General features: G+C 39.0%; 2 long non-coding RNA genes across 3 annotated transcripts in view; one reads left to right on the forward strand and one right to left on the reverse strand.

The window, feature by feature from the left end:
• LOC149718206 (uncharacterized) overlaps positions 1-15,588 on the reverse strand; it is an 82,175-nt gene that overhangs the window by 60,055 nt on the left and 6,532 nt on the right. The window lies entirely within an intron of this gene.
• LOC149718210 (uncharacterized) lies at positions 10,923-11,753 on the forward strand. The gene is made up of 3 exons (XR_016381585.1): positions 10,923-11,122; positions 11,369-11,537; positions 11,608-11,753. It is a non-coding gene; the product is annotated as an uncharacterized LOC149718210 (long non-coding RNA).

The following is a 15,588-nucleotide window of genomic DNA, read 5'->3' on the forward strand; positions in this document are numbered from 1 at the left end:
GGATAGAAATTAAAACAAGATAACTGGTAATATTTTAAGTAGAGTGCATTGAATGGTCGACCAATGAAGCTAAGAGAAAAATAAATCGAGACTTGAAGAGTACGTCGCAAACCATACATTACTACGACTACTACTTCAATTTTAATTTACTTCCTGGATAGACCTGATGGGACAGAAGTCTGGAAGGATTTTTTTGTCTCTCTTCCTCTTTGCTAAGGTCTGTCCCATAAGGATTGTTCAATTCATTTTAAAGCGGGATACGTTCGGAAGGAGATTGGTATAAGGTTGTTGTGAGATGAACGCGGAACTCGGGGTTAGACTTGTAAGAGAGTAAAAGTGTTGTTTAGGCAGAAAAAAAGGGGTGAAGACGAATTTGGAAAGTTGTTTTGTGTTCCAAACAGCTAGACGCGTGCCCCGGGGTTGAAGGTATAGGGGGAAGGAGGACATGTGAAGAGTTATTTCTAAAAAAGAAACGGAATGGAAAGGTTGCTAGAGGAAAAACACGTCAGAGATTCGTCCAAAAACCCTAGCTGCGAAGATCGCAATCTCTCGTTCCTAGAATAAGGTAATCAAATCTGACGAGGTATTTTTTGGGTTTCTCTGCTCAAACTGTCCAGGGGCCCAAGTGGTCCTATAATTCTTATACTCAGGAAGCTCAGCCAAAAATAAAAATTACTTATAGGAACACCAAGAACTGTTTATGAAATTATAGGATAATATACAACATGTTCAAAATATAGGATTTTATAGGAATTATAGGACCGCTTCATGAGCGCCCTAAAAATATCCATTGAACTTCCGCTTATTAAAATTCCTATCCCTCAGCTAACTTAAATTTCTGATAGTCTTTATGAACATAAGGAAGCATTCCAAGGCCATCATGACGATGGTCTACCATGACACACGGAAACTAAAATGTCATCAAATGGGTTACAGAAAGACGGATCACACACACACCCACACCTTGATGCCATGCAGGCAACCGCCGCACCACGCGTATAACTTTAACCAACATAAAATGAGGATAGGGTATCGCTAGACAGTGTGACCTATGACACCTATACTGTTGGAAGGTTTCAAATGATAACTTCCTCGGTGGCCCATCTAAGAGAGGAAACGAAACGACTACCTAAGACTTGGCCGCGTGCAATATACCCATCTGGAATTGGGCAAGATATGTCCCCTAGCTCATTCTACAGAGAAAATTGAAAATTGGCCATGATGCATGGTGGAGATATACTGGAAGACGGGCGTGACTGTCTCGTGACCGGCCGGGGTTGCCGGCAATACGCGACACGCTTGACTAGGAACCTCTTTAACCCCTTCTTGATCTCCACGCGCAAGAGCCAAGATCGAACCAATTTTAAAGAATGAGGATATGAGACTCAAAAGAAAATCCATCCAGGATATGTTTGACAGAACTCATACGGACGACGGTTATTGGCTTCAAGTGTTTTTTAACCGGGTTCAGTAAACTAAAGAATATTGAACTTTTTTTTAAGGGTTAATGTTCGGAACTATAAGAAACGTTGACTCATTGTGAAAAGCCATATTACAAGAAGAGGATAATAGAAGAATTTGAAAGGATGATACAATGCTTTAGTTATGAAACTTTAGTATTACATACTTCTGATATTACTAGGCCTAACATGCCCTTTGAGAAAACATTATCGTTAAGCCTAACTTAATAACTTTTTCAAAAGTAGGCCTAACAAACTACGATATGCAATGTTTTTCCTCTTGTTTTCGCCTGCTAACAATAGTTCTGATTCTGAACCCAAAAGAGTACGTAATATTAGGGTCTGACGAAAATAATTTCTCACGATCCTGCATTGAATCGCGAGCGTGCAAGCGGCAGCTTAGCTTAGTTCGATAATTCTTTACGTTTTGTTTATGAAAAAGGTACCCTAAATCATAAAGTTAACGATATAGTGCCAACGTAAACGTTATTTGACGTGTTGGTCAGTAGTAGCCTTTACTGCAAGGATAAGCAAAGATCCGTAAGCAGCAAAAAGGGTCATGTTTATGAAAGGGCCTTAACTTTTGTCGCGTCGAGCTCATGGTTTCTAGTGAAAAACCCGTTATAAGCCGCTTTGGTAGGCGAAGCCTCGATAAAACGAGATCTCCCCGCAATAGTAAAGCCTAGATACATCGAAAAAGAAGTTATGGGCGCGAAACTTATCATTTATGGGGGAAATGATGGATCATTTTTAGACGCCATGTAGAAAAAGGGTTACAGTTAGGCCTAACGTTTTTCTCTTTTCCCGCGCGCTTTAATGTAATCCCGGACCCGCCAGGATTACCGGCACGAGCCAAGCGATACGGAAAGATGAAGGGCTTTTTGCGACACTACTGTATACACTAAAATTAGATCCCTATAACTTGATGTACATTTACTTGACCCCTTATCTGTGTGCCCAAATGTTTTTGAAGCGATTTTAGAGTCTGGTATGGTCAAAGGTGCTGACTTGAATTTCTATAATTATTTCAATTTAAACTAGCAGCAAAGGTACCCGCGGTATTATTACTTTTCCAACCGCCATTTTAAAGATGGTGGCAAATCAAACCCCAAAGGTTTAGATATAGGGAACCAGTGTACCTTTGGTTGGGCCCAAATGTTTTAGAGTCTGGTCTGGCCAAAGGTGCTGACTTGAATCTCTATAATTATTTCAATTTAAAATAGCAGCAAAGGTACCGGGCGTTGTCCATTGGGACATTACTTTTTCAACCGCCATTTTAAAGATGGTGGCAAATCAAACCCCAAAGGTCCAGGATATAGGGAACCAGTGTACCTTGGTCAAGTTGGCTCCTCCAAGAGCGTACAAATATTAGTGTAATCGGTTGAAACGCGAAATCAATGTTATTCTATAAAGGTTTCTTTACATTTATGGCCGCCATTTCATTCAAGATGGTGAATGATTGGAAAAAAATCTTTCTTAGAACCTGCCTACTACTTAAGAGTAACGTTCCTTCAAATTTTCGGCCTCCTAGCTAAAGCGGTGTGGGCTTTGTGTTGATTACCATTAAGTCAAGAAGACATTTTAAATGACAATTTTCTTCACGTCAGTTTGCGTACCTTCTGGTACGATACATAATCCTAGGGTCTCGAAGCTTTTTGGTGTGTGCAAGTTATACTTTTTGGGGCCTGGGGAAGAAGGTTGGGGATTTTTAGAGATAGAATAGTGTATGGTCAGCGTCTAGCCTTTCGTTTTTGACCCCGTTGATTCCGGCGCGCGGGCTATAGCGCGCGATGCCACGGCGTGAGTCAGTTTTCCCGTAAGCGGCACGGACGCGTCGTTAGTCTCCTAAAGGAGGAGGTTGAACAGACCTTGATGGATAGCTCGTCACGAAGATGGAGAAAACATTCGCTTCCACCATGCAAAATTACCAATACTTCCCCATATATACTACACTTTTAACCTAATAAACACTTTTCCCTATCAAGGATCCTCGTAATTGTCATGCCTAAAAATCTTACCAATTTTCATTCACCAATTAAGTAAGAAAAAATTACAGAAACTATTGGGGTTTAGTAGTAATAAGTTTCATTAAGGTCCCATCAGACTGGAGAAAAATCTTAACGTTTATTTCACTGTTCAGACTCGAGAGCAGACGACTTAAAACGAGTAGAGTTTATGGTGTGCTTTGAAAACTAAATAGCTGCTCATCCAAAATTACAAATACCGACCCAAGAATCCTAAAACTTATGGTATATCGTCCGCTGCGTAGCTCACTCGATCACGCGTTAGCAAGGCACGATCGAGTGGGCTATGACTAAGAAAAGGCGCCATCTCGACAGTCACTGCCCGACGAAACTGAAAACTAGTTTTCAAAATAAAACCCGCGAATCTTTTAATACGTAGTCGTTGGACACGTGTCTAATTAAGCGAGCAAAGAGACTTCTGAATGGACCTGCTTATACACCCGTCCCACTTTCATAAGGTCTGAAATTTAACATACCCATTCTTCCGTCGTTAGTACCGCGATAATCAAATGAGAAAAATAAAAATTAGTGTCTCCTCTAACAAACACAGCATGTATACTTTGTGTATTTCTCTTGAACCTCCCTCGAAAACCCAAATTATTTAGTACAAGGAAGCTCAGTAAAGAATTGGGTAAGAGGATTTATTTCGGACCAAGAGAGAGAAAGAAAGAGAGAGTTGAAGCTAAAAGGGTTATCCCATATATAGGAAGAAAAGTGAGCCGGGTTTATTTTTTTGAAATACTTCATCTTCACTCTTCGAGCTAGAGCTTCTTCATCTCGGGAAGAGGAGAGAGTGAGAGAGAAAGATGTAGGTCCTCTTTGGTCGGTCCATAGCTTCGTGGGAGTTTATCGTTTGACGTCTGGGAAGGGATTACCAAGCTCTCGGAATGAGTCATGGTACAGCGATTTTTTTCTTCCCAACGTCTCTCCTCTCCGAGCATCATCCCCTCTCGGAGAGAGAGTGAGAGAGAGAAAGAGGATCAGGATCTTTTTCCCCTTTCATCCGGAGACTAGCCTGGACCAATCTGAGGGACTCTCGTACCACCGGAAGAGGCAAAAAGAAACCCACGAAAGAAGGTGATTGGTTATTTTGAAAAGTGACGGAAGGGTGCTACCCCTTAATGATGCCAAGGATAGTTCGTATCACGTTGAGAATTCCGTATGAAATAACTGGGTTTTAAAGGGGTTGTGTGTACTTTATTGTGTATTATATTTTCGTACTGGGATAAAAGGGGATGGTGACAAAAACAGTGGATGGGGAAAAAAAATCAAATTTGAAATGGGGTTGCTGTCATGTCGCGCGCGCGAGTTCTGGTTTTTGGAATAGAGGATTTTTCGGAGGTCGTTTTGAATAACCTTTCAAATTCTATTTAGGGTTAGTTATCTATATACTTTTGGGTTAGAAAATAAATTGGGATTGCGGAAGTTCTAAACCGTTTTTGGAAAGTAACGGTACAGATGTTTGAATTATGCACGCGCTGATGGGTGGGCTTAAGTATTTTTCCCCAATTTTTGATTTATTTCCAAAGGGTAATAGCAGAAAAGCTCAAAGGTTCCCAGACCCGGCCTTGCTCGTGTGTTGTAAAGATACAGAGCTGCTATTGGTTAAAATTTACAGAACGGAAGATATAGTTTTATATTTAGGGTGAACATTTTGATATCTTTTTCTGGTTAGCCGCCATTTTACAAGATGGCGCCGGATTCAAACCTTAACTCGGGCGTTCCTTCTACAGATCTTTAAACAGCTGTTCAAGTGTTCACTAAGTATCAGTAAAATCAGATATTAAACTTAGCTGTTAAAGTTTTGAAACTTTGGAAATTTATATAAAATTATTACTGATTTAAATGTAATTACATAGATTAGGTACGATTAAAAACGGTTTGTGTCAATTTCAATCTCAATTGAAACATTTCAGGAGTCTTAATTAAACATTCTAAACAATATTTAACCAATCTAATCACGAGATAAATTCGAATTAAATAAGATCACAGCTACTTCGCTAATTTTTCCCACTTTTGCAGGTCAATTTAGATGTTGTTAAAATTATATAAAAAAAAACTACAAAACTACACATTATGATAAAAATACATCATCCAGTTCTGTAGCTAACCTATTCCACTGGAACAGTACCTTAAATACCGTTAAGCAAAAGAATAAATCCGGTTTATTCAATGTCCAAAATGTTTTTAGCTACAAAAACTGACCAAAAAAAGAAAAAAAAACTGGCCACCAAACCAAAGAGTTCCTGTTTTTTGTCCGAGAAAGACCACAACCCTTATACTAGACCCATAAAAATTCACCAGCGACGTTCCCCATCTGGTACGCAGCAACAATTTTCAACATTTTTTTAAAACTTTTTTCGGGGTCACGACTTGGAAGCTAGTCTTTGTACGGTCGCACCGGACAAAGCAAAGTCTGCGGTAATTCATAGAAAATTCAGAGAAAAATTGGTTGGTCTAAGCGGCCCCTGCCGGACCTTTGCATGGCTGACCTTATTTTTACCCTTCTTACGTCAGGGGTCCGTCCAGGTAGGGGGTTAAACTGCGGACAATACAATAGTACTCGTTTTTTTCTGAACAAACTTTCAAGAAAGGGTCAGAACTGGAACTTATATATAAAAAAACGTTCTTGAAGAAATGAATACGCCTATAAATCTTGGACCGTGAGAAACTGTGTAAAAAGTATACGTGGTTAAATATATGTGTTTGAAGTAAAAAATAAACGTCTATAGAATTGTTGGACCCGGGTCAAGGTCGTGTCGCCTTGGTTTTCAAATATTACTTAATACGATTATGTTAGTAAAAGTTCAGACTGATTGATACTGCTTTACCAAAGAGGGTATAAAGAAGGTATAAGCATAAGATGCCTAAGTATTCGCGCTCCTTTCAAAATACAAGGGGAAGGGGGGACGTAAAAAAAGGCCGGGCTATTTTGCATCTCCTCAGTCTTTGGAAAATAGGTAATTTTCGTCATTCGCGTCGCGCTGACGTGAGTTTTCATGAACCAATGAGATGCTGGCTGGTTGTAATTTAGAGGCGGCGGGGATTAACTCCGGACCTACGTACGTTTCGACTGGAGATAAAGCTGGAAATATGCAGACGAATTTATACCTTCTCCCTAATAAACTAGATATCACTTCTTGGCGTTGCCAAAGCTGGAAGCTTCAACTCCCCCTCTTTATAACCTCTTTGGCTTATACCTAGAATTAAGGCAGGCAAAAACCCCAAGATCCAAAACACGGTAAGAAAATGTCAATTTTCTCATTTTAAGTTAAGTCTCTCGAGTTGGTCGGGCATATGCGACTTGCACCAGCTGTACAGGGTGAGATAAGCAAATGAAACCGGGTGACCCTTCCATATTATCACTGGGAGTATCGGTATAAAATATTCTCCCTAGGGTAAAGGACCCGCGGATATCTAGAAAGCGCAGGGAAAAAAAGGGGGAAATATGGAAAAACAATGTCCAGTGCACGAGGGGACAAAGAATGGACGACAACTCTTTTAATCAGAATCCACAGAGAGTGACATCAGAAAATATAAGGCGTGACGAAAGGCGACATCACGTGCTGCTATATGCTCGCGCTCACCCAAGAATGATGTTAAAGGAAAAGTAACACTTATACTAAAATATGTTTTTTGGTCTTCAAGATTGAGTTAGAGGGTAGAGAAACTTCCACCCCTCTCAAACAGAGTCTTGGAGGAAATAGGTGAAATGGAGTTAAAATCTCCATACCCATAACGAAGCCTGTAACCAACCCATCAATGGAACGGCAACGAAGTCCTCCCAGCATCCTCGGAGCGCGTTTTGTTTGGGTCGTACGGTATGTAAACGTTTAAGACGCCCCCTGTGTCTTAAAAATAGAAACTAATTCGTGAGAACTAGCTAATTCTATTTTTAACTGGCGATAGACGGCAGCTTAACAATGCGCAGGGTCGTGCGCGAGGTCGTGCGCGAGGTATTCTGGGAGACTTTCATTGCCGAACATGACCCCAAAAAAAATTATACACTACTCCATCTTACCTCTCTCCTCCAAGGCTTGACCATCTTGGACAACGAAAACGTACAATTAAGATATGGCTTGAAACAATACAGACCATCCAAATTTGGTTTTCTGATAAAAACTGGCCAGCTCTATGAAACTTATACCTTCTCTCAAACCATAATAACAGAGGGTGTAACACACTATCCCTTTAAGGTCCATAGGGATGAAAACAATGAAGGGTTGGTTAATTTAAGCAATATGCTATCCAAGCTAAGCCTCGGTCAGAAGAAAAAAGATGCTTTTTTCTAATCAAAGTTTTTGGTTGGCATGACTGCAACCAAACAACTGGAATCGAAGACATACGCGTGGTTATGATGAAGACCATAAAAAGTGTTGCCAATTCCAAAAACTGAATAGACATTCTCTGTACTGCTTGCTACAAGGATGCTGAATGGAAGAGATGGCCACCGCGGGAGGTTTCAGAGCGATCACCAAGATTTTTCAGTTTTTCCCGGCAACGTATTTATATTTTTTGTTATGGTAGTGTTTACCCAGCAAGTGGTCACTGATAAAAACCTATGAAGTAACATCATGGACTTAAGCAATTCTAAAAAGTAGTGCAATAGACCATTTCAATGGAACTAAGAGGGGGAAAGACACGGGGGTAAAACTCCGCCTTCCATCTCGCTTTTTGGTGCTTGGGTGGTTTTGACGTAGACTATGGTTCCTATTAGCTATATGTATCTCTAGGCATATGTAAAGGAGATTCACGATGTTTTCAACAAATTTTAACATTTGTTCCTGGCTCGCCTATGGGATGCAGGGCCTAATGTCCATTTCGGGCAGAGCACGCGCGAAGGGTCGTAAAAACGGCTGACAGTCAGCCGTGAACGCTTTATGGGATAGAGCGGACTGAGTTGACCCTCCTACAACACTAACTTCTAGTTCTATGCTGGACGGGAACGTTGACCATAGCTAGCTAGCTTCGGGGCTCGGATAGAAAGAAGCATATATATTAAGTGCTGCCGCTGTTCGGACCATAAAAACTAGTGACTCACACCAAAAAACCCCGAAAAACGGAACGGACCCGGCCCATCGGACACTTTACTTACAACTCCTCAAAAAAACATGGGAGAAAAATTTGATTTGAAATATCGAAACGCGTAGTACAAGAAGTTAGCTTAGCTCATCTTATGATGCGTCTTGTTGTTTCGAGTCTAATTGCTTTCCATAATTACCCAGTTTTGAATTGCCTTGACCAGTTTAAAAAATAAACCCGAGGAGAGGGTACAATAGACTGGACGGTGGACCACTAAATAAATTCAAGAATTTTCAAAACTTTCCTACATTATTAAATATTTCACAAATTGTATATCCAAATGTGAAATTGTTAGGTCTAAATTTGGAGTGTGGTATTTCAAATTGAAAACCACTTAGGCTACGTCACATATCTTGACAATCTTTAACTTTAGCAGACAACGGACCTGGTCAGGGACCAGTTAATTTATTCCTGGGCAGTGGTCAATGCGAAACACACAGTAAGAAGAACTTAAACTTTGAAGATGATACTAATTCTACAATATTAGCAATCAGATCCATTCTTCATTCACTATTGGAATTTCGTCAAGTAAAGCACCTAACGAGACCATCATGGTTTGCTATATCTTGCACGATGAGATTGATGCTGGCAATTTGATCCCTACAAAGATCTAATAGGATCGTGGTAGTTACTGGCTGCAGATCAATTCTTTTTTATCCAATGCAAGGCTCTATTTTTGCTCCAAATCCGTAGAAATTGAGGTAAAGTCACGAAAAAGACATAAAAATCATCGCCCCCTATCCCGCTGCCTGCAACTATTCCTAGTTTCTAGTACTAAAATCTATCTCAATTGACCACACATGGACGCAGCGCCGGCACAAACCGTTATATACGGTTTCCCGCCTATTCTTACTTTTCAGTGTATAGATGACAATAAAATAAAAATGAGGAATCGAACTGTTTTATGATTATGACGATGACCATGACGTCACTGCCTCAAATGGTATAATACAATATAGATTTCAAGATGATTTTACTTTTTAATGTCAATATAAACCATTGGAACTGAGTGAAACGCCGTTTCGGACGAGGGTTCGAACTTTGTCCTAAGTGAACTAAAATTTCCCGCCATTTCTAATAACTTTTCTTGCAAATACTAACCCTTCCCGCCATTTCTAATAACTTTTCCAGCAAATACTAACCCTTCCCGCCATTTCTAATCAGGGCTGTAAATAAACATTTTTTAGTAGTCAAGATTTCGAGTATTTCAGTAGCAGGGGAATTTGTTTTTGTAGCCAAATGCCCTAATTGATTAGTGTCCTGATTCTAATAACATCTCCCGCCATTTCTAATAACGTTCCCGCTAATTTTACAAACCTTTCGAGCCATTTCTAATAACATTTCCCGCCATTTCCAAATATTTTTTATACAAGTAAGGGTAAATACACTTGAATAATATAATCGCGCGCCCTTCCATCATTGTCGAAAGCTGACAGATCTTAATAAACTTAACACCCGTATAACGAGGGGTCCAAATATAATAGGGGGCCCACCCCTATCGGTTCCGGATAAAAAAGCTCCGGGAATACTTTTTTACACAGTGAAAGACCGGCATGCGTGCGTCCGAGCACTTTTTTCATCATAATACAGAAGGGACCTTATATTCCTGATCTCGCTTGGGTATTGTTTAAAGTAGAGGGGGACCCTAGATGCCCTTTGGGTGCCGAACGATTTTCTGGATCGACACTTCCTGACAGAGACGTACACTGTGTGTGTTGGTCCCCCACCAAAAAAGGGACTTTTTTTGTCACTCTCCTGTACGTACCATTTTTTATATATAGAGGCTATATAGCCCTTTCGCTTTTTTATAATGCTATATCATCATGAACTGCACAAGTTTCCGCTTCTTTCAGCATGTGTTAACCCGGAGGTGTTAGCTTGTTTTGGGTGACAAAAAGTGCTTGCTTACCAGGGCCTGCTTTTTTCCCCAAATAGACACAAGTGTTGCCAGTCGATGTGTAACGTGTGCAATTCAATTCAATAAATCGCTATCTACAACAGACTTAAATAGAAGCTTCTAGAATTCAGTTCGATTCAGTAATTATCATTCAGTTCCGAACATGAATGATGCAGGAGATGTTGTAATAACAAATTACTTACTGGCAACCGTGATTTTTAATTCCACTACATAATTTATGCTAACAAAATATATTTACTGGTTCTGTTTAGAATTATGCATAAATACGATCCAGACGAACGAACAATACCAATACTCGAAAAAGGCTTAGCACTAACCCTAAAAATTCTACCAACAAACATGATGCCATATTAATAATTTCCTATGTTATTCACGAAACGACAAAAGTACTTCAAAACATATATCCACTTAAATTATGATTCAGAGATATGACTATAACCAACGTTTATGGGGCTTACATCCAATCTGTTCTAACCATACAGTTGTTAATCCCCAACATACTTCCCTGTACCACAAAGTAAGTTCCCAGGAAGTGAAAATGGAATGGGAGGGAGGAAGTAGAAAAATCCTTTCAAATCTTTCGGAGTCTTTTTGGCAAATGCCAAATATAGAATCACGGCTCTATATGGTTCTGTTTTGTATGTACTTAAGCCTAAAGGACCGATAACAACCGTTTCTCTGGCTCAGTCCATAGATATAGGGAAACATGGAAACATTTGCCAATGAATTTAGTCTTAGCTCCTATGAAAATAGGCTTAAAATTGATTACAGCTATGACATTTTACAAGAGGAACAAATGTTACAAAGAAATACATTGTATTACTTGGAAGAAAAAATAGAAAGGGTTTTTCAATTTTCACAATGGAAACAACACGCTGTAACAGACGACAGACACACTTTCGGACCAAGGCTTACGAGTTATATAGTGGAACATGGAAAACGGTGTACTGTACTGTCTGTACATTCACGCAAACAGATCAACGAGGTCTTTAAGGACCCATTCTTTATAACGCCAATTCCTACTATTCCAGGAATGAGACAGGGAATTTTTAGGTATGTAATGACTCTTCTTGCAGTGATCCCTTATCCTTATTCCCCTTTTCTACATCTGCTTTCTTTCTAGAGTTGTATTTAACTGGAGATTGCTACTCGTTTCAAAAGATAACATAGCCTTTTTTTAAACGAAATTTATTTACTTGAATTGTTCATCTTTTCTATTCGAAAATTGAATATTAAATGAGAGTAGAATATACAGTATTGATAACTTGTTTGGCAAACAACAGTCAGAGCAAGGAAGATTAAACAAGGGAAGTTTGTTCTAACGTTATTAAACTAAGGTCGTTATTCCTGTGGCAAGTTGCATGTTGAATGAACATAGAGCGAGATTTGATATAAATTGCGAGCGATGTGACAATCGTAGCGCGAGATATATAGAGTGAAACTAAAATTTTCTTAACATGAAGGTAGGGCGTTACGCGATTGGTCGGAGGTGCAAGTTTCAAATTATCTCCGAAGTCTCAAACTAATTTGAATTTTAAAATCATACGAAGCTGATGTTTCCCGCATGTATGTTTCACTATGCAGAGAAAGACATTAACACTTTATTTTCCTTTTAATCCTCCCTTTAACCGGACTAAAGGGGCAGTGACAAAGTCATAAAGGGACTGTGACACAACAGTTACATTCCGTCTCAAGATAACAAGGTGATCAAACATCAGACTATTTTACCCCATGACTTTAGAAAAAGGACTAAAAAACCCAAAAAATTCCACCCATTCCGTTAAAATAAAAATTCCATTTTTTTCGCAGCGTTGTAAAAATGATTTATTTTATTTACGCCAAATAATTTTAACCTCGTGATGGTTTTTCATGTTTTCCATGATATGTTTTTTCTATTTTCAATATCTTGCTTGAGACCTCCCTTTTAACCATTATTTCCCAGATGGAAATCTTTTACAACCTCCCTAAAAAAAACCTCCATCCAAGGAAAAAGGGTTGGCAAGGACCTTTTCAAGAAAAAAACGATAACGATGTGGCCAAGCCAAAAGCTAAACTAAACTTGGCATCTCGAAAAAAAATATCCATTTTGAATTATGGCACCCTTAATAACCCAATAACCCAGGGAGGAAGGGGTATGAATTCTAAAGAAGTTTTAAAAATGTATAGAAAGTATACACCTATTTCTTTTTTTTTTTTTTTCAATGTAAGAAAACTTTCCCAAGTCGTTCCTTCTCACGAGAACTTTTCCATAAGTAACATTATACCCATAAGTATTTCTACAAGTAAGAAGGCAATTATGATATAGGTTTTGCTAGAAATGCGAGTTGGTAATTTAATTTAGGATGTTTATACCGAGGGAGTAGACGCTCTGGAACTCTGTGTACACCCGAGTTCAGCTTTGACAGTGCACTGAGTTCAAGACATATTGTACACCTGAGCTCTCAAGTGTCTACCCCCTCGGTCTATACCTATTGGCTCTGTAACTCAGCCACCAGGGGTTGATTGATCTACTTCTACCTTCCTAAGCTAGGTTTGATTTAACAATTGTGTTAGCGAAAATCGCGTTCTACTGGGAAATACACCTTAATTTTTACCGTATTTCACCGAGTTAATATCATACTTATTGCTGATAAGCTACTTATTGGTGGCCCGATGAAAAAGGGAACTTACATTTATTTTTTGGTGAGCTTAACAGTTTGGAAAATATATGGCAGTAGTCGTAAATATAATATTTTTTGGTCTACAATAATAAAAGGGTTGAATTCCAACCGAGATGATGTATCGAGAAGGCACTCCCAATAATATTTGGTTGTTATTTTTTGCAACTGACAAGGGGTGGTTAACACTTATTCCTAAGCAAGGTTCGGTATGGTACTGTGGTTCGTCCCTCAAATTGGGTTTAAAAAAAATGCGACGGGTTTTATACGACACTTTAATTTTAATTAAGTTCCCCTGAATTTTCAAAGTAAAATCAATTTTTTTATTTTTTAGGTTTTTCTATATAGTTTAAGCCAAAATAGTTTTATATATGAGCATATTTAGTCCCATATATTAATATAAAAACACATTTTCTCTCCTATAAAATCCTATAATAATAACGGAAAAAAAAATTGAATAACTAATTAATTTTTTGGCTGGGCTCCTTGGAACTTCAAACACTAAACAATCTTAAATAATTTTAGGAATCATGGTATGTTAAAATTAATTTCACAATTAACAATTTGACCACCACCATGACAGCCGAAGATAGCCTCAGGCTAAACAAGAAAGACACATCTAAACTGACCATCCTTCAAAACGAAAAGAAAAAAAATACGGTGACCATTCAAAGGACCCTACTCAATTTAAAAATCCCTTGAAATGTTTTTTCTTTTCGCGCCATGATTTCCCCATAAAAGTGTCGGACATCGATGGCTATTTTTTTTCCTGTAGGTTCTGACCCTCCCCCTCCTCCCAGCCGGACAAAAATATGGCAGGATATAAATCTTTTGGTTATACTGGTGTCCAAATGGAATGACCGTGTATGCTTCGCAGCCACCCACCCACTCGGCCCTCAAACAAGACACCCACAATTTTAAGCAAAGAATCGTCAAAAAATGAGCAGGAAAAAACAGGGTTCCTACGAAAATTTATATTTAAACTATTTTCTTCAATGATATTTTCGGGATTTTGGAATAAATTTGATAAATACATCAGCAAGTGTATTACCAAGAAGTGATATCTAGTTTTTTAGGGAGAATTAGGTTTAAGAAGCCCAAGTATTGGCGCGTCATAGTCCCAGTCCCCCTTTCAAAATACAAGGGGGATGTAAAAGAAGGCCGGGCTATTTCGCAGCCTCACCTCAGTCGGAAAATATGACTGTAATTTTCGTCATTCGCGTCGCGCTGACGTTAGTTTTCAAGAACCAATGAGATGCATGCTGGTTGTAATTTAGAGGCGGCGGGGATTAACTCCGGACCTACGTACGTTTGGACTGGAGATAAAGCTAGATTATAAATGTGGATGAATGAATTTATACCTTCTCCCTAGTAAACTAGATATCACTTCTTGGTTTTACTAAACGCTGTTATTGGTTTGCATTTGGTTTCCCATGATCCTACGAACCCTGATAAAGTCATACCATACCATAGTGAACAGTCAAGCAAAAAAACATGGTTCCCCCTCTTCTCCGCGTTGGTATGACCATTTGGTCATTAAGCGGAGTGGACCCGACTGGACCGTTCATTTATATATATATATATTTTTTTTTTCACACACAAAAAAATGCCCGAACACTTCGACCCTGGGATAAAATTTGACCCCTGCTATAGCAATCCCTCCTCTGTTGGACTTTTTAGTGTGGGTGGACAGTCACTAACTGACCATGGGGGTCATGGACATTTCTAAAAACGCGCGTGAGATAGATGGTACGAAGTTTGAGAACAAAATAGATGTAACTTTTATAAAATATTTTTTCACAGTTGGATACTGCATTATTGAAGTTTAACATTATACTGTAATAGACAGTTAAGAAGTTATAACAGTGTAAAAAATCAATAGTACAGGCAAAGGCAGGGCGTCGTGCGCAAACGTCTGCCTTTTGCGCACGACGCCCTGCCTTTGCCTGTACTAAATTGCGTTGCGTCCGACGTTTATGAATTCCACAATAAGTCTACAAATAAAATGTTATTTTTAAAAATTGAAAACCACGTGAGATAATTTGCATCTCGCGCCAAAATTCTCTTAGCACGTGCTACATCCGTTTTGGCGCCATTTCTTAAACACCCTATTGCATCTAGGAACTCAAACATTCCGCGTGAACTCCGACTTCTGTATAATCTCGCCACTAAAAGTTAAAACACAACGAATCATCCCCAACTATAACTGTTGGTTGACTATAAAACTGCGTAGTATATTTCCGGAATAGCATTTTTAGGCAATGAATTGACTTTTTCCCGCGCCAAATCGAGAAAGAAAGAGCCCCCAATACCCATATATATTGTAGAAAATCGACGAAATTTGATATTTATGTAAATTAGGCTTAGACTAGACCATCCCCGCCAAAAGAGCATCGCAACTTCATTCCGAACTCTGAATGCAATCTCTTTTTCAAGAAAAATGGAGT

The sequence above is a fragment of the Phalangium opilio genome, unplaced genomic scaffold, assembly GCF_054372755.1.
Source record: "Phalangium opilio isolate 3A_F unplaced genomic scaffold, DU_Popi_V2 ptg000002l_1, whole genome shotgun sequence".
NCBI lineage: Eukaryota > Metazoa > Arthropoda > Arachnida > Opiliones > Phalangiidae > Phalangium > Phalangium opilio.